Source organism: Petromyzon marinus, chromosome 63 (assembly GCF_048934315.1).
Source record: "Petromyzon marinus isolate PM22_M1 ecotype Great Lakes invasive population chromosome 63, UKy_Petmar_22M1.pri1.0, whole genome shotgun sequence".
Taxonomy (NCBI): domain Eukaryota; kingdom Metazoa; phylum Chordata; class Hyperoartia; order Petromyzontiformes; family Petromyzontidae; genus Petromyzon; species Petromyzon marinus.
The window spans coordinates 2,668,905-2,689,092 of record NC_133729.1 but is presented as its reverse complement, the minus strand read 5'-3'; positions in this window follow the sequence as shown (position 1 = coordinate 2,689,092).

Sequence of the window (20,188 nt, the reverse complement as noted above, 5' to 3'; positions counted from 1 at the left end):
CCAGGTCCACTCGCCCACACACCGCACGTGTACGCGCGCACGAGAGTCCTTGTTAAAAATAACACGTAAACAAAGTGACACAGAAATTACAGGTATTTACTACGTATGGAGAAAACATTTCATAGCAACCACAAGATGATTGTCAGTCGTAAGCAAAATATTTCATTTTTAAGACGTAATCATAATAAACAATGCTGCAGGGTTACCGCGGTGGGCAGTAGATCGCAATGCAGCAACACCCATTGTACTGTACATCTATGCTTCCACGTCTTCACCAACCTGCCCTGACCAGTGTTATGAGGTGTGGTCAAATAGGCCCCACATGCTGGGACAAGGGAGGTCCATATTCCAGCAGTGCATTGAGAAATTCAGCAGTGCTTCAAATTTAACAAGGCTGATGAACATAAAAAAACAAAGGCGCGATCCATTCGTACACCGTATACCAATTAACTTTCATCAGCAAATCCTACACAACAACTGTCCAATTATAAATATTTCAAAATATCCCCGCTCCCTCCAAAACCTTATAATTGCACGTGTCCCTTCTGTTTGTATAGGGGCGTGAAATGTGCACCTGTGTGCACGTGTTGCAAGTGAAGTGAACGCAACCCATATTAACAGTATTACCTTGCTGCTATACCATGTCCGTCCCATTAAAGCAGTGGTTCCTAACCGTTACACTGCAGCCTTGCACCCATTTTGGCTCTCAAACGTTAAAAACAATGCGTGTTAATACATACATAGGGTTTGATGAAAGAAAGTATGTTGTAACTTCACGTGCCCGTGCTCAATTTGTGTTGTCTATGATTTGCCTTCTAAAAAAAAATCTGGCCACGTCTCGCCACCTACCACCACCCCCCCCCCCAGAAAGGGCATCTTGCACCCACGGGGTGCAGCTTGCACCCCAGGTTAAGAAGAACCACTGCCTTAATGTAAAGTGTCAATATCCAAAAGTGAAGATTTTGTTTAGGTTGTACGCAGTAATTTGAAGACCTGATTTCAAGTACTAATCATATACACACACACACCTGTACCCTTTATCTTGCTAGTGGCTGCATTTCATTTAATCGATTTTGCCATTGTGGTGACGAACATTGCTTTTGCAAATGAGACTATTCCGCTCTCTTGAGTTCCCACCTGCCTAAACAAACAAACTTGCCTTGGCTATGAATAATAATCATGATGCAGGCGTGTCTCGTTTTGACGAGCCAGATACGTTGCTCGTTCAGGGAAAACTCGTTAAGCGATCGTCGTTTTCCCATAGACTGCCATGTTAAAACGCCGAGTTGCGTTTCGGCCCCAAAATGTTCCACCCTTGGACAACCTTTTTTTACGTGAGAAATGCAAATTATAATTTTAAAAGAAACTAATAAAACATCGAGTGTAACATCACACACGGTGGAGAGTCGCAGCGCTTGCAGGTGCCTGCCCTCGGCGTCACCCTTCTCCCACACCGTGCGTAGCCAACCGCGCCAATCGGAGATGCGGGGAAGAACAAAATAAACTAAACGCTAAAAGCAGTTCTAAAGAATTGAGTTTATCAATCTCGACGATTATTTCAAAGTGCATAGCTCCAGTGGCTTCCTAATATTAAGGAAGAGCGTTCCAGGCGGCGGCAAAAGCGAATCTGAAAGTGTCGCGCGGTGCAGTTGGCTTCTACGTATGCGTGTTGAACTTCTTCGGCACCGTACGTAGCCAACCACGCTAATCGGAGGTGCGGGGGAAGGACGACAAACTAAACACAAATAGCAGTTCTAAAGAAACGAGTTTTAGATTTAAAAGTGCAAAGCTCCTCGAGGTTTCCCAATATTGGAAGAAAGCGTTACAGTACCAGACGGCCGCAGAAGCGCATCCGAAAGCGCCGCACGATGCAAGCAACAAACAGCCGCGGGCCGCGACGCACTTGATTGATCAGCCTCCGCTCGTTACGTGAACATTGAGCTCGTTTTGCGAACAAATGGGTCTCGGTTCAAATCGCTCCCCGCAGCGAATTCTCGGAGGGAGAGAACGCTCGCTGCGCAGCACGTGCCCGAGTATGGTGCAAGCGTCGCGCGACCGCAAGGAATGGCGACGGCTGGAGCCCTTCGGCCAACAGTAGAGAGATAACGGCCGGCGATGGCGTTCGTAAACACGTGTGTGTGTGTGTCATGTCATGTGACCTCCTTTGCCAGTATCAAAATATAAGAATGGTTTGCCCCTTTCTGGCAATAAAACAGGTGTTAAGATGTCAAAACACCAAAAGCGAAACCTTTTGCAGGAAATCATGTCTGCATTCACCACATATACTTGTGGTGAGAATACAAGCAAATAACATGCTTGCGCGCGTGTGTGTGTGTGTGTGTTGGGCACGGTGGTTCGAGGCAGTCGCTGGCGTCCGCTTGCCCGGCGCCCCGTTACAAATCTGCATAGAAACCGTCCGCTCTGAGTTGAACCGCGCAGTCGTGCGCCTCCAACTTGAGGATGCAGCGGCGTCTATCCCAGTGCCCGCTCCGCTGGCACGGCCGCGGCGCGTGGTACCCGCTGCCGTGGGCGCGCGTCTGCCCCGCCGCCGAAGCGGGCGGCGTTTCCGCCCTGGCGCCCGCGGCGCCGCAGCCCCCGGGAGCCGCTCGCGAAATGGTTGCCGCCTCCTGGTGCCGGCCGAACGCCGAGGCCTCGCCCGGGCGCGCCGGCGCGGGGCCCCCGTGCCGTTCCCGTCGCCCGTCCGGCGGGGCCGGGCGGCCGGGGCCACGTGGGAACGACGGCGGGGAGGGCGGCGACTCTCCCGGCGGGAACGCAGATCCCCGCTCGCTTTTCACGGCGAGCTCTCCCCGGCGCGGCGGCGGCGGCGGCGGCGGCGGCCGCCGCGGTCCGGCGACCGCGCGGCCTCCGGCCTCCTGCCAGCAGCCCGGCGGCGGGTCCTCCGCGCCCTCCGACTTGACGAGGCTCGGGTCGACGGGCGCGAAGATGTCGTGGGCCAGGGCGCTCCGGATGTCGTCGCGGTCGAGGCCGTACCTTTGCAGCATGTCGGAGATGCCGTCGTCCTCGGAGCTCGCGGCCCACGCGGCGCTGCCGCCGCCGCCGCCGCACATGGGGCCCAGGTCGTCGGCGTGGTCGGCGGCGGAGATCGCCGGCGACGGGTGACGAGGGCCGCTGCGAGGGCGCGAGCTCCCGACGTCCTCGCCGGTGGCGGTGCCGAGGCCTCCCGCGTGGGGAGCCGCCGGGCCGTGGACGCGCGGCCCGGCGAGAGAAGCACGCGGCGCGGCCGGGAGGACCTCGCGGGGTCCGCGGGGAGTCGCCTCGAGGGACGACAACGAGGAGGAGGAGGACGAAGAGGAGGAGGAGGAGGACGAGCCGCAGGAGCTCCGGGCGAGTCTGTGCCGGCGCCTGCCGTCCCCGTCCGGGCCGCTGCCGCAGAGGGACGGATGAACCGCGTGGTTATTGGCTGTCGTACGCGAACATCAGAGCGCCGGGCCAACGTCGCCGAGAACCTGGGTTCGACAAACGTGGCGAGCCGACAAGTCCAGCCCGCTCACCAATCGATTAGACCGAGACCCATAGAGCTCGCGTGGGGACCCACGGACTAGCGTAGATACAGACCCCGTAGACTCGTGCGTAGAGTGAGTTGTGATGATGGCGGGTTCACGAGTGCACCTGAGTTGACGGTCTCGGCCCAATCGCCATTGACTCGCACAGATACCCATAGACTCGCGTAGAGATCCACAGAGTTGATGGTCTCACACCCGGTCACAAAACGAGAAACAGTCACGTTGAGATTTGGTTCGAGACCCAATTTGGCAAAAATTTCCCGATCTCTGTCAGGCGAAGGACATCACTGGTGGTGGCAGCGGGCGGGGTGCTGCGTGTGGCCCAGAGGTCAGGTGAAAGGATCTCGGGAGGTAGCTCTACGGTGTCCGCTTCCGTGGAACCCGTTCTCCGGCGCCAAGAGTCGCAATGCCCCTGCGTGAGATCCAAATGGACTCTTTAGTCCCGTGGCACGTTGTGCTGTGCAGGGTATGCGCGTGCGTGCTGAACCTCTCTCGCGCCGTTACGTCGCCAAACCGTGCAAACCCGACTTTGGGATAAACTTTTCGGAAAAAAAAAAGAAGCAAGATATATGAATATTTATTCGTATAAGCGTGCAAGAGATTCGGCGCGCAGATGCCCTGCCCGGCGTGGCTCTCCGGGGCTCCACGCTGGCGAAGGCCCCCTTCCGCCAGCAGCGGCGTGAAGCGGGCGGTTGCCTTTCGCACGACGATCCCACGCCGCGCAACGAAAACGCCGGCGGCGGTCACCTGACTCGCGTCGCGCGGCCGCCGGGTACCGACTCCGCTCCTCCGTCGCCGGCGGCGACGGGCGAGGACGAGGAGGGGTCCGCGGGCGTTGCCACGGCGACGAGGATGAGGTGGGGCTGCCGCCGGGGCCTGGGGGGCTGGCGGGAGAGCCTGCGGGAGCCTGGGGGGCGCGCGCTGGGGGGCGGTGTCTGTCCGTGCAGGACCCGCAGACGTCCCCTCACGTGCAGCTTCTGCACCGTCACACGGGGAGCGAGGGGGGAGGGGGGGGTTGCTGTTTGGCGAAGGGCCGCCCCCCCCCCCACCGAGTAAGCCCCTGGGGCCCCCCCCGAGGAAGCCCCTGGGCCCCCCCCCCGAGGAAGCCCCCGGGGCCCCCCCGAGGAAGCCCCTGGGCCCCCCCCGCGAGGAAGCCCCTGGGGCCCCCCCCCGAGGAAGCCCCTGGCTGGGACTGATGATTTGATGATCTGCTGCGTCGGCCGTGGCGCGCAACGAAAACAGAAACAACGAAAAAGCCTCGACGCATTCGCCAACAGCACCGCGGCGAAACTGCGGACCGGATCGTAAACCACCGCGGTCTGCCGCTCCTTGAGCGGAGGAGGAGGAGGATGATGAGCGACACGACACACGAACTCTCTCTCTCTCTCTGCTGAAGCACTCTCGTCGTGACCAGCAGCAGCAGCAGGAGACCTCCACGTTGGCATCGTCGAGCTCCTGAACCACAACACTGCTGCTGCTGCTGCCATCATACGTTGCGCAACGGCAGAGTGAGTCCGTCGCCCTGAACAGGATCACGGCGTAGCATGCGACGTTTTAGAAAACGATAAGAATGTTCAATGAGGGAGGGGAGGGGAGGGAGGGGAAGGGAGGGGAGGGAGGGGAAGGGAGGGAGTGAGGGGAGGGAGTAAGGGAGGAGGGGAATATTTCGTCGCCGCGTGTTGGCGCCCACCAGGAACCCCGCGGCACACTCCAGGAGGCAGCGGCAGCGGCACGCGAAGCTCCGCTCCAGCAACGGAGACTTCTCCTCCGGCAGGGCGCCCGCCACGGCCGCCGGGAGCGGCGAGCCCACGGCGCCAGCGCCTGGGGGCACGCACAGAGACAGAGGTCGCAGCCACAGCCACCGCCACCGTCGTCGTCCTCGTCACGGCCGTGGCCGTGAGCCGGAGTCGAACTCGGGTCGCCGGGTTCGGAGCGCAGCGCGCCAATCGCTGCCCCCCCCACCCCACACCCCACCCCACACCCCACACACACACGGGACAAAGACAAAGATCCCCCGTGTAGCCTGTGAGACTGTAGGGGGCAAGTGCTGTTAGCGAGCACCACACCCGGTCGCCTTTGTCTCCCCAGTGCTGATGTTTATACATCGCACCAGATACTCATTTGAGGCTGAGTCGACCTAGGGGAGGCCCAGGACCGGTTCAGATAATTGTCACTGGCGTTGGTCGTGAGCGGGAATCGAACCCGGGTTCGCCGGGTTCGTAGCGCGGCGCGCTAACCGTTGCACCACCGCTCCCCCCCGCACACACACACACAGGTACACACACACCACACACACCACCCACATTCAGGTACACACACACCCACCCGCATTCACAAACACACAAGGACACGCGGCATCAGACACAAGTATCCCCCAAAGAGTCACACACACACACCACACACCACACTACAGACACACACCACACACCCAAACATCACACACACACCACACACACCACACACACACACCACACACAGACACACCCCACACACACACCACACACACACATCATACACACCACACACACCACAACACACACCACACACACACCACACACACATACACCACACACACCACACACAACACACACCACACACACCATACACACCACACAGCCACACCACACACACAAAAATCATGTAGTATAGTTGGACGATATTTGTTGCGAAAGCCTCCTCCGTGTAAAACACACCCCACCGCGCTCACTTAAGGCTGAGCCGACCTAGAGCATGCAGCAGGTCCAGCAATATAAAAATGCAACTCGAGTTGCATTTGTAGACCAATACCCGCGTGATGTTCATTACGCCGTGTTCACAATTTTACACGGGTGGACAACACTTCACACACACAAGGGTTTCGGATAATTAAAATGTGGTGGGGGTGGTGGTGGTGGGGGTGGTGGTGGTGGTGGGGGCGGTGGGGGTGGTGAGGGCGGTGGTGGTGGGGGTGGTGGTGGTGGTGGGGGTGGTGGTGGTGGGGGCGGTGGTGGGGGTGGTGGGGGCGGTGGGGGTGGTGGTGGTGGTGGGGGTGGTGGTTGTGGTGGTGGTGGGGGTGGTGGTGGTGGGGGTGGTGGTGGTGGTGGTGGGGGTGGTGGTGGTGGAGTCGTGGGGGTGGTGGAGGTGGTGGGGAAGTGGTGGGGGTGGTGGTGGGGTGAGGGCGGTGGTGGGGGTGGTGGTGGTAGTGGGGTGGGGGCGGTGGTGGGGGTGGTGGGGGCCCTTTGACCCCCCTCCCACCGCTGCTGCCAAGGGGTCACCCAAAGAGACTCCACCTTGACCCCGTGAGTCCTCAACCCGGGGGGTTCACGAACAAGACACGTGGACCTTCCCCCCTCTCCCCCCAACTCTCGACTGTCATTTGTCTCGAGCCGCCGCGCGTCGATTCGCAACCAACACCAACAAATAAAAACAAATAAAAACAAATAAAAACAACCGCCATCCGTGAGAATAAGTTCATCCCCCAATTTCTGGCAAACAAAACAGCTGCGTTAAGACGTTAAAACACCAAACTGAAACTTTTAAAAAGAAATCGCGTCTGCATCAACCCACGATACTTGTGGTCAGAATGCTAAAACAAAAAAACCAACACACGCTCTGATAGCTTATGATGGCATTGCCTTTGATAACTGATTGGTCCACACCGTGGACGCCTTTCTTTCGAGCCTCGTCTCAACAACGGTGTTCGACCAGAGGACTCCATCCAGTCTCTCCGACCGCACCTCGGGCGTCCGGGAAAACCCGGAGCGATGCGAGTGACGAATCGTCCCAGCTCTGGCTTCAGAGTGGCGGCAGTGCGGGCCGGTGACTCACTCGCTGAGGCCGAGCAGTTTGAAACCGAAGGAAGGAACGGAGGAGGAGTGAGCCCGCCGATTTTAATTTTGCATTTACTTGAATTGGTAAAATAAGAAAGAAAAAAAAAACCGCTGCGATGGCTAGGAGATGTTAACTACCTCGCCTGGTGTGCAGGAGGTCGTGGTGTTCGATCCTGATCCTGACGCCTGCTGTGTAATTGGAGTTTGCGTGTCTCTCATCATCATCACGATGGATAGGAGATGTTAACTACCTCGCCTGGTGTGCAGGAGGTCGTGGGTTCGAGCTCCAGCCCCTGACGCCTGCTGTATATTTGGAGTTTGCGTGTCTCTCACCATCATAACGGTGGCTAGGAGATGTTAACTACCTCGCCTGGTGTGCAGGAGGTCGTGGTGTTCGATCCTGATCCTGACGCCTGCTGTGTAATTGGAGTTTGCGTGTCTCTCATCATCATCATCACGATGGCTAGGAGATGTTAACTACCTCGCCTGGTGTGCAGGAGGTCGTGGGTTCGAGCTCCAGCCCCTGACGCCTGCTGTGTATTTGGAGTTTGCGCGTCTCTCATCATCATCAGGATGGCTAGGAGATGTTAACTACCTCGCCTGGTGTGCAGGAGGTCGTGGGTTCGAGCTCCAGCCCCTGACGCCTGCTGTGTATTTGGAGTTTGCGTGTCTCTCACCATCATAACGGTGGCTAGGAGATGTTAACTACCTCGCCTGGTGTGCAGGCGGTCGTGGGTTCAATCCTGATCCTGACACCTGCTGTGTAATTGCAGTCTGCGTGCCTCTCATCATCATCACGATGGCTATGAGATGTTAACTACCTCGCCTGGTGTGCAGGAGGTCGTGGGTTCGAGCTCCAGCCCCTGACGCCTGCTGTGTAATTGGAGTCTGCGTGTCTCTCATCATCATCACGGTGGCTAGGAGATGTTAACTACCTCGCTTGGTACACAGGAGGTCGTGGTGTTCGATCTCGACCCTGACGCCTGCTGCTGCTGTGTATTTGGAGTCTGCGTGTCTCTCTCTCTCTCATCATCATCACGGTGGCTGGGAGATGTTAACTACCTCGCCTGGTGTACAGGAGGTCGTGGGTTCGAGCTCCAGACCCTGACACCTGCTGTGTATTTGGAGTCTGCGTGTCTCTCTCTCATCCACATCACGGTTGGTAGGAGATGTTAACTACCTCGCCTGGTGTGCAGGACGTCGTGGGTTCGATCCCAACCCCTGTCTCCTGCTGTATATTTGGAGTTTGTGGTGTCTCTCCCCCCTCCGTGGTCGCGTGGATTTTTATCCGGGTCCTCTGAGTTTCCCCTCCGTTTAGAATCAACATCACGCGTTTAGAGTATTTGGCTGCTGCTATACATGTCCACGTGGTGGTGGTGGTGATGATGATGATGACAAGATGCCACTTCGTTGGGCTATCATTTGTGATGGCCAGGTCGCTTCTGAATAAAGAGCTACACAGCAGCTCAGTGGACCCTTACCTGGTAACAATAAACCAAAAATAAATTTCGATTTAAAGCTTTCGTGACTGCCGGGATGAATCTTCTTGGTTCTTTCGGTAAAGTCACGGCAAACAATGTCTACATCGGATTGGAAACATGTAGGCAATATGACTGCCTCCCGACAGTTCTGTTCCTTCACCTGAAGAAGGCTACTTGTGTTGTGGCCGAAACGTCGTGAGAATTTTATTTTATTTTATTACTTTTTATTAATTCGTTTGCATTCTACGTGACTTTACCGAAAGAACCCAGAAGGTGAAACCAAACATAGTTTTAGTTCACATCACTTTGAAAATCCATGGAGAATGGGACATCTTGTTGGCAAGGATATTCATGGGTGTTAAGTGGCAAAAGGCAAACATCCCCCGTGTAGCCTTGACAGACTGTTGGGGCAAGTGCTGTAAACGAGTACCATCAATGAATGTCGGCATGGCAGACGAAGGGGGTGAGTGGCCAACACCACGCACGGCCGCCTTTGTCTCCCCAGCGGCGACGTTTACTACACACCGCACCAGGCACTCATTTGAGGCTGGGTCGACCTAGGGGAGGCCCAGAACCGGTTCACGTAATCGTCACCGGCGTTATCTGTGAGCGGGAATGGAATCCAGGTCGCCGGGTTTGTGGCGTCGTTCGCTCGACACTCACTCTTACACTCACGCACTCTTACTCTCACTCTTACTCTCACTCTTACTCTCTCTCACTCTCACTCACTCTCACACTCACTCTTACTCACTCTCACTCTTACTCTCTCTCACTCTCACTCACTCTTACTCTTACTCACGCTCACTCTTACTCTCACTCTTACTCACGCTCACCCTTACTCTCACTCACTCTTACTCTCACTCTTACACTCACTCTCACTCTTACTCTCACTCTTACTCTCTCTCACTCTCACTCACTCTCACTCACTCTCACTCTTACTCTCTCTCATTCTCACTCACTCTCACTCACTCTTACTCACTCTTACTCTCTCTCACTCACTCTCACTCACTCTTACTCTAACTCTCACTCTTACTCTCACTCTTACTCTCTCACTCTTACTCTCGCACTCTTACTCACTCTTACTCTTACTCTCACTCCCTCACTCACTCTCATTCTTACTCTCACACTCACTCTTACTCTCACTCTTACACTCACTCTCTCTCTCTCACTCTCACTCACTCTTACTCTCACTCTTACTCTCACTCACTCACTCTCACTCACTCTCACTCACTCTTACTCTCACTCTCTCTCACTCTTACTCTCTCTCACTCTCACTCACTCACTCTCACTCACCCTCACTCTTACTCTCTCTCACTCACACTCACTCACTCACTCTTACTCTCACTCTTACTCCCTCTCACTCTCACTCACTCACTCTCACTCTTACTCACTCTCACTCTTACTCTCACTCTTACTCTCTCTCACTCACTCACTCTCACTCACTCTCACTCTTACTCACACTCACTCTTACTCTCACTCACTCACTCTCACTCACTCTCACTCTTACTCTCTCTCACTCTTACTCTCTCTCACTCTCACTCACTCACTCTCACTCTTACTCACTCTCACTCTTACTCTCTCTCACTCTCACTCACGCACTCTCACTCACGCACTCTTACTCACTCTCACTCACTCTCACTCATTCTTACTCACTCTCACTCACTCTTACTCACTCTCACTCTTACTCTCACGCACTCTCACTCTTACTCTCACTCTCACTCACTCTAACTCACTCTCACTCACTCTCACTCACTCTCACGCACTCTCACTCTTACTCTTACTCACTCTCTCACTCTCACGCACTCTCACTCTTACTCTCACTCTCACTCACTCTCACTCACTCACTCACTCTTACTCTCACTCACTCACTCTCACTCACTCTCACTCACTCTCACTCTCACTCACTCACTCTCACTCTTACACTCACTCTCACTCACTCTCACGTGACTTTCACGACACTCTCACGCGCGTGAGAGTGTCGTGAGAGTGACGTGAGAGTGAGTGAGAGTGTCGTGAGAGTGTCGTGAGAGTGTCCATAAGCAGATACAGAGTGGACTGCGTTCGAGTCGGAGGGGGAAAAGTGCACGGAGGAGTGTGAAGAGAGGTGAGGGGGCAGGTGAGAGAGGAGAGGTTAGAGGGGAGAGGTGAGAGGGGAGAGGTGAAAGGTTAGAGGTGAGAGGGGAGAGGTGAGAGAGGAGGGGGGAGAGGTTAGAGGTGAGAGGTGAGAGGGGAGAGGTGAGAGAGGAGAGGTGAGAGGGGAGAGGTGAGAGGGGAGAGGTGAGAGGTTAGAGGTGAGAGAGGAGAGGTGAGAGAGGAGAGGGGAGAGGTGAGAGGTGAGAGGCGAGTGCCGGGTGAGGCCCCACGTACTGGTGAGCCGGGCTGCGTCGGTTCCGCTGGGGGCCAAGCTGAGCTCGCGATGAACGCCCTCCCTGTCCTCCACGTGGACGAGGTCGTACACGCTCTGCTGGACGAGGTCGGTCTGCAACGCCGCAGAGACACCTCCTCGGGGTCAAACCAGAGACTCCTCCTCGCAGAGGGTCACCCGGCTGGGCAGCTCAAGGATTTCTTAAACTCAACTCATAATCAAGGTGGGTTTTTTTTCTTCCGAGTTAGATCGCTGTAAGTATAAATGTTGTGTCGGTAACCCTCCACCACCCGACACGGCCGGTAAGGTTTGTCACGTGAACAACGCGCCAATTAGTTACTCGTATAGTGCATTGTGCGTGTATTGTAGTGTATAGTGTAGTTTATAGTAGCGTATTGTGTGGTGTACTACTTCAGCCCACCAGTGTGTTGGAGAGTAAATCCACCAACGTTTACAATTTGAGTAGTACGACGTTTCGCTGGTAATTACACATCCAGCATCAGCGGGCGATTTTGCCAGAATAGTGAAGCAATCGCCCGCTGATGCTGGATGTGTAATTACTAGCGAAACGTCGTACTATTCAAATTGTAAACGTTGTGGATTTACTCTCCACCACACCGATGGGCTGAAGTAGTATACTACACAATACACTACACGCTAATATACACTACACTATACACTACTATACAATACACTGCACTATACACTACACTACTGTACACTACCCTATACACTATATTAGTAACTAGCTGGTGCTTTGTTTACGTGACGAACCTCACTGGCTGTGTCGGGTGGTGGAAGGTTACGACACATTGATACTTACAGCGATCTAACCCAAAAACCTTTATTATGAATAATATTGGTCGCGAAAGCCTTCTACGTGATGTACTTAAACTAAACTATTAAACTATTTGATTTTTTACCAGGGTAAGGGCCCCACTGAGCTCGCTAGCTCTTTTTCCAGAAGCGGACCTGGATATCACAAATGATAGCTCAACGAAGTGGGTTTGTCATCATCATCATCACGTGGACATTTAGAGCAGCAGCTAAATTTTCTGAACGCGCGACGTTGATTCTAAATGTGAGTAGGCAAAAATCGGAGGACCCACGCAGCTGCGGGAAGAGAGAGACAGAGACACGCAAACTTCAAATATACATCAGCAGCAGGCGTCAGGGTCGGGATCGAACCCACAACCTCCTGCACACCAGGCGAGGTAGTTAACATCTCCTAGCCACCGTGATGATGATGAGAGAGAGAGAGACGCACAAACTTCAAATATACAGCAGGTGTCAGGGTCAGGATCGAACCCACGACCTCCTGTATACCAGGCGAGGTAGTTAACATCTCCTAGCCACCGTGATGATGATGATGATGGTGAGAGAGACACGCAAACTTCAAATATACAGCAGGTGTCAGGGTCGGGATCGAACCCACGACCTCCTGCACACCAGGCGAGGTAGTTAACATCTCATAGCCACCGTGATGATGATTAGAGAGAGAGAGAGAGACGCACAAACTTCAAATATACAGCAGGTGTCAGGGTCAGGATCGAACCCACGACCTCCTGTAGACCAGGCGAGGTAGTTAACATCTCCTAGCCACCGTGATGATGATGAGAGAGAGAGAGACGCACAAACTTCAAATATACAGCAGGTGTCAGGGTCAGGATCGAACCCACGACCTCCTGTATACCAGGCGAGGTAGTTAACATCTCCTAGCCACCGTGATGATGATGATGATGGTGAGAGAGACACGCAAACTTCAAATATACAGCAGGTGTCAGGGTCGGGATCGAACCCACGACCTCCTGCACACCAGGCGAGGTAGTTAACATCTCATAGCCACCGTGATGATGATTAGAGAGAGAGAGAGAGACGCACAAACTTCAAATATACAGCAGGTGTCAGGGTCAGGATCGAACCCACGACCTCCTGTAGACCAGGCGAGGTAGTTAACATCTCATAGCCACCGTGATGATGATGAGAGAGAGAGAGACACTCAAACTTCAAATATACAGCAGCAGGCGTCAGGGTCGGGATCGAACCCAAGACCTCCTGCACACCAGGCGAGGTAGTTAACATCTCCTAGCCACCGTGATGATGATGAGAGAGAGAGACACGCAAACTCCAAATATACAGCAGGTGCTAGGGTCGGGATCGAACCCACGACCTCTTGTATACCAGGCGAGGTAGTTAACATCTCATAGCCACCGTGATGATGATGAGAGAGAGAGAGACGCGCAAACTTCAAATATACAGCAGGCGTCAGGGTCGGGATCGAACCCACGACCTCCTGCACACCAGGCGAGGTAGTTAACATCTCCTAGCCACCGTGATGATGATTAGAGAGAGAGACGCACAAACTTCAAATATACAGCAGGTGTCAGGGTCAGGATCGAACCCACGACCTCCTGTAGACCAAGCGAGGTACGTAACATCTCATAGCCACCGTGATGATGATGAGAGAGACACGCAAACTTCAAATATACAGCAGTAGGCGTCAGGGTCGGGATCGAACCCACGACCTCCTGCACACCAGGCGAGGTAGTTAACATCTCCTAGCCACCGTGATGATGATGAGAGAGAGAGACGCACAAACTTCAAATATACAGCAGGTGTCAGGGTCAGAATCGAACCCACGACCTCCTGCACACCAGGCGAGGTAGTTAACATCTCATAGCCACCGTGATGATGATGAGAGAGAGAGAGACGCGCAAACTTCAAATATACAGCAGCAGGCGTCAGGGTCGGGATCGAACCCACGACCTCCTGCACACCAGGCGAGGTAGTTAACATCTCCTAGCCACCGTGATGATGATGAGAGAGAGAGACGCACAAACTTCAAATATACAGCAGGTGTCAGGGTCAGAATCGAACCCACGACCTCCTGCACACCAGGCGAGGTAGTTAACATCTCATAGCCACCGTGATGATGATGAGAGAGAGAGAGACGCGCAAACTTCAAATATACAGCAGGCGTCAGGGTCGGGATCGAACCCACGACCTCCTGCACACCAGGCGAGGTAGTTAACATCTCCTAGCCACCGTGATGATGATTAGAGAGAGAGACGCACAAACTTCAAATATACAGCAGGTGTCAGGGTCAGGATCGAACCCACGACCTCCTGTAGACCAAGCGAGGTACGTAACATCTCATAGCCACCGTGATGATGATGAGAGAGACACGCAAACTTCAAATATACAGCAGTAGGCGTCAGGGTCGGGATCGAACCCACGACCTCCTGCACACCAGGCGAGGTAGTTAACATCTCCTAGCCACCGTGATGATGATGAGAGAGAGAGACGCACAAACATCAAATATACAGCAGGTGTCAGGGTCAGGATCGAACCCACGACCTCCTGTAGACCAGGCGAGGTAGTTAACATCTCCTAGCCACCGTGATGATGATGAGAGAGAGAGAGACACGCAAACTTCAAATATACAGCAGCAGGCGTCAGGGTCGGGATCGAACCCAAGACCTCCTGCACACCAGGCGAGGTAGTTAACATCTCCTAGCCACCGTGATGATGATGAGAGAGAGAGACGCACAAACTTCAAATATACAGCAGCAGCAGGTGTCAGGGTCAGAATCGAACCCACGACCTCCTGCACACCAGGCGAGGTAGTTAACATCTCCTAGCCACCGCTGGGTGGGCCGCTTCGTGTCGTTACTAACACATCGCACCTCCGATTAACCATGGTTGGCTACGTAGGGTGCGAAAGAAGTTCAACATACATATAAATAATATAATGACACCCCGCCATTCGCCACTATGTGTCGGTGATGTCACCGCGGCGCCTGTGCCAGGCTAGGTGCACTTTGAGGCCACGTGAAGTGTCGATGGCTCGCTGACCCAGCAGGTCTGGGGACAGACCCCAGCAGGTGCCATGGGTTGGCCGACTGAGACGACCGACAGATGACACCACCTGCAACCCACCTTACCATGCCAGGCTAGGTGCATGAGGTCACGTGACAGATCCCAGCAGGTGCCATGGGTTGGCTGACTGAGATCACCGACAGGTGACACCACCTGCAACCCGCCTTACCGTGCCAGGCTAGGTGCAGGAGGTCACGGGACAGACCCTAGGAGGTGCCATGGGTTGGCCGACTGAGACGACCGACAGATGACACCACCTGCAACCCGCCTTACCGTGCCAGGCTAGGTGCATGAGGTCACGGGACAGATCCCAGCAGGTGCCATGGGTTGGCTGACTGAGATCACCGACAGATGACACCTCCTGTAATCCGCCTTACCGTGCCAGGCTAGGTGCATGAGGTCACGTGACAGACCCCAGCAGGTGCCATGGGTTGGCTGACTGAGATCACCGACAGATGACACCACCTGCAACCCGCCTTACCGTGCCAGGCTAGGTGCATGAGGTCACGTGACAGACCCCAGGAGGTGCCATGGGTTGGCTGACTGAGATCACCTACAGGTGACACCACCTGCAACCCGCCTTACCGTGCCAGGCTAGGTGCATGAGGTCACGGGACAGACCCCAGGAGGTGCCATGGGTTGGCTGACTGAGATCACCGACAGATGACACCACCTGCAACCCGCCTTACCGTGCCAGGCTAGGTGCAGGAGGTCACGTGACAGACCCCAGCAGGTGCCATGGGTTGGCTGACTGAGATCACCGACAGGTGACACCACCTGCAACTCGCCTTACCGTGCCAGGCTAGGTGCATGAGGTCACGGGACAGACCCCAGCAGGTGCCATGGGTTGGCTGACTGAGATCACCGACAGATGACACCACCTGCAACCCGCCTTACCGTGCCAAGCTAGGTGCAGGAGGTCACGTGACAGACCCCAGGAGGTGCCATGGGTTGGCTGACTGAGATCACCGACAGGTGACACCACCTGCAACCCGCCTTACCGTGCCAGGCTAGGTGCATGAGGTCACGTGACAGATCCCAGCAGGTGCCATGGGTTGGCTGACTGAGACGACCGACAGATGACACCACCTGCAACCCGCCTTACCGTGCCAACTTGCGACTTCTCGGAATATCGAGAGAGGTTTTTGTTGTTGTTGGTGTTATTTTTTCACCGAATCCGACAAACCCCCCCCTGTCTCTTCTCGTGTTATCGTTGTGCCGACTCCTGTCTGCCTCGTGGTGCCACCACCACCACCCCCTCGCTGATGGATGTTCGCCGCATTCCACGCGGCCGGCCTCACCGCGCCGCCTGTGACCGCCAGTGCCGCCAGGGGAATGAATGAAAGAATGAAGGCATGAATGAATGAAAGATTGAAAGAATGAATTAAAGAATGAATGAAAGAATGAAAGCTTGAAAGAGAGAATGGAAGAATGAAATAATTAATTAAAGCATGAAATAATGGATGGAAGATTTAAAGAATGAATGCAAAAATCAATTAAATAATGAGAGCTTAAAAGAGAGAACGAAAGAATGAATTAAATAATTAATTGGTGCATTTAGGAAATAATAAAAGAATGAATGAAAGATTGAATGAAAGAATGAAGGCACGAATGAAAGAACGAAAGCATGAATTAAATAAATAATTAAAGCGTGAAGTCATGGGTGAAAGCTTAATGAATGAAAGATTGAAAGAATGAATGAAAGAATGAATGAAAGAATGAAAGCTTGAAAGAGAGAATGAAGGCATGAATGAAAGAAAGAATTAAAGCACGAAAGAATGAATGAAATATTGAATGAAAAAATGAAGGCATGAAGGGTGAATGGAAGAATGAATGAAAGATTTAAAGAATGAATGAAAAAAATGAATTATAGAATGAAAGCTTGAAAGAGAGAATGAAGGCATGAATGAAAGAATGAATTAAAGCATGAAAGAATTAATGAAACATTGAATGAAAAAATGAAGGCATGAAGGAATGAATGGAAGAATGAATGAAAGATTTAAAGAAAGAATGAATGAAAAAATAATAATTAAAGAATGAAAGCTTGAAAGAGAGAATGAAGGCATGAATGAAAGAATGAATTAAAGCATGAAGGAATGAATGAAAGATTGAATGAAAGAATGAAGGCATGAATGAATGAAAGAATGAAAGCAATTAAAAAAAAACCTGGCGTGGCTTTCATCCAGGCAGCGGTGGTAGCAGCAGTAGCAGCAGCAGTGCCATCGGCCAATGCGATGGGAGGGGGAGGGGGGTGGTTGCTCGCTCTCTCTTTTTTTCTCTTCTGCTACTTTGCCTAGACCGCAGAGCGAGAGCCGCAAAGGAAATTTCCCCTCTTTATCTCAGCCGCCTTGCGGCGAGATAGCGGGCGAGTGGGCGCGCTTTCAATCGGCGATGGTTGGGTGGGGGGGTGGTGGGAAAGGCCATGGTGACGTCTTGGGCCAATTTAAAATTAATTGGTTGGGGGGGGGGGGGGAGGAGGTGGGGGAGTGGATTTTGACGTCCCCGCTTCGCTCGCTCGTGCGTTGCACGAACGTGACTCCCTTCCTCACTTACGACACCAACCCCCCCCACCCGTCTCTTACTGCCCATCCCAAATGTCTCCGTGATGTCTATTGGGCATCTGTGAGAAAAAAAACAGCTTCGTAGCTCATCGGATTCCTCCCGCGGTCTAAATGGATGTTTTGATAATTATCGATTAAGAAACCACCGTGTCTCGTATTCACACGCTTTGTGGCTCTTCAAATATTGAGTTAAAAAAATTGTTTTCTAAATAATTGGCGCTTCTTGTTGCAGTATGTTGGTGGCCGACCCTTGGTCAAGCCCATTCCTACCCCTTGCAACCGGCCCCCAGTTACGACCAGACCCAGCTCGACCCGTATCTCTACCCTATCACTACCCTATCACTACCCTATCACTACCCCTATCACTACCCCTATCACTACACTAACCCTTATTACTACCCCTATCACTACCCTCTCACTACCCTATCACTACCCCTAGCACTACCCTAACCCCTATCACTACACTAACCCCTATCACTACCCTAACCCCTATCACTACCCTATCACTGCCCCTATCACTACCCCTATCACTACCCCTATCATTACCCTAACCCCTATCACTACCCTATCACTACCCCTATCACTACACTAACCCTTATTACTACCCCTATCACTACACTAACACTACACTAACCCCTATCACTACCCCTATCACTACCCTCTCACTACCCTATCACTACCCCTAGCACTACCCTAAGCCCTATCACTACACTAACCCCTATCACTACCCTAACCCCTATCACTACCCTATCACTACCCCTATCACTACCCCTATCACTACCCCTATCACTACCCTAACCCCTATCACTATACTATCACTACCCTATCACTACCATAACCCCTATCACTACCCCTATCACTACCCTAACACTACACTAACCCCTATCACTACCCCTATCACTACCCCAACCCCTATCACTACCCTATCACTATCCTAACCTTTATCACTACACTAACCCCTATCACTACCCCAATCCATATCACTACCCTATCACTACACTACCCTAACCCCTATCACTACCCCTATCACTACCCCTATCACTACCCTAACCCCTATCACTACCCTAAACCTATCACTACACTAACCCCTATCACTACCCTAACCCCTATCACTACCCCTATCACTACCCCTATCACTACCCCTATCACTACCCAAAACCTATCACTACCCCTATCACTACCCAACCCTTATCACTACCCCTATCACTACCCTATCACTACCCTAACCCCTATCACTACACTAACCCCTATCACTACCCCTATCACTACCCTAACACTACACTAACCCCTATCACTACCCCTATCACTACCCTACCCCTATGCCTACCCTAACCCCTATCACTACCCTAAACCTATCACTACCCCTATATATCGAGACGAGAGACAATGTGACAAGATGAGACGTAAACGCTAAACGTGTCTGCCACATTTGACAACGACGGCCACCACAGTAACGCGACAGACATTGGATCACTCCGTGGCAACGCGCACCCGTTGCTCGATTTGCGTCAGTCGGACCTCGTCCCGTGCCAGTGACTCGGACGTGTGGGGGGGGGGGGTAAGGGAGGTCTCCATGCAGCAGTGGATTGACCAAGGCTGATAGGGGCACCGGACTTGCCTGCGGGAAGCCCAGGTAGTGCTGCACGTTGGGCGATACGTAGAAGATCTGACCGTCGCTCGCAACGGCAATGAGAAACCCGTCAAGCGCCTGCAAAATAACAACAATAAACAACAACAACCAACAACAACCAACAACAGCAGCAGGAAAACACCACAACAGCAATCAGCACAAACAACAGCCCCACACTAATCAGCAACCAGCGAGTATCGATTTAAAGCTTTCGAGACTGCAAGGATTCATCTTCTTTGGCTCTTTCGGTAAAGTCACCACCTCGTAGAATGAGAATAAAATAATAAAATAAAACAATACAATTCTCACGACGTTTCGGCCACAACACAAGTGGCCTTCTTCAGGTTTGTTCCTGTCGGGACGACAGAAGAAGGTCACTTGTGTTGTGGCCGAAACGTCGTGAGCATTTTATAGTTTTATTTTATCATTTTATTCTCATTCTACGTGGTGACTTTACCGAAAGAATCACAGAAGATGAACCAGCGAGTAAACAAACACCACCGAACTGATCAACACCGCAAACTACCGAAGACACCAACGCAAACCATAATAAACACATCAACAAAACACATCAACAAAATACATCAACAACATCAACAACAACAACGCATGGACACACGTGACGAGTAGCGCGTTTCCCACAAGCAGTGCCTCATCAGCACCAGCACCACCACCGCCGCAATCAGCCAGGATCAATCCACTGCTGGATGAGGACTTTATCAACCCTTCACCATCTCGGCTCTGACCACGCGACCGTCTCGCAAAGCTACCGGCGCGACACGCAATCCTCAAACGATTCCAAATAATTCCATTTACGATAAATTCAGAAAAAAATTAAATAACATCATTTTCCTATTCCACACCTCCCCTCCCTCCCTCCCTGCACCACCACCGTAGCCCACACTTCAAACATTCGTTCGGCAGTCGTTTGAATCCGGC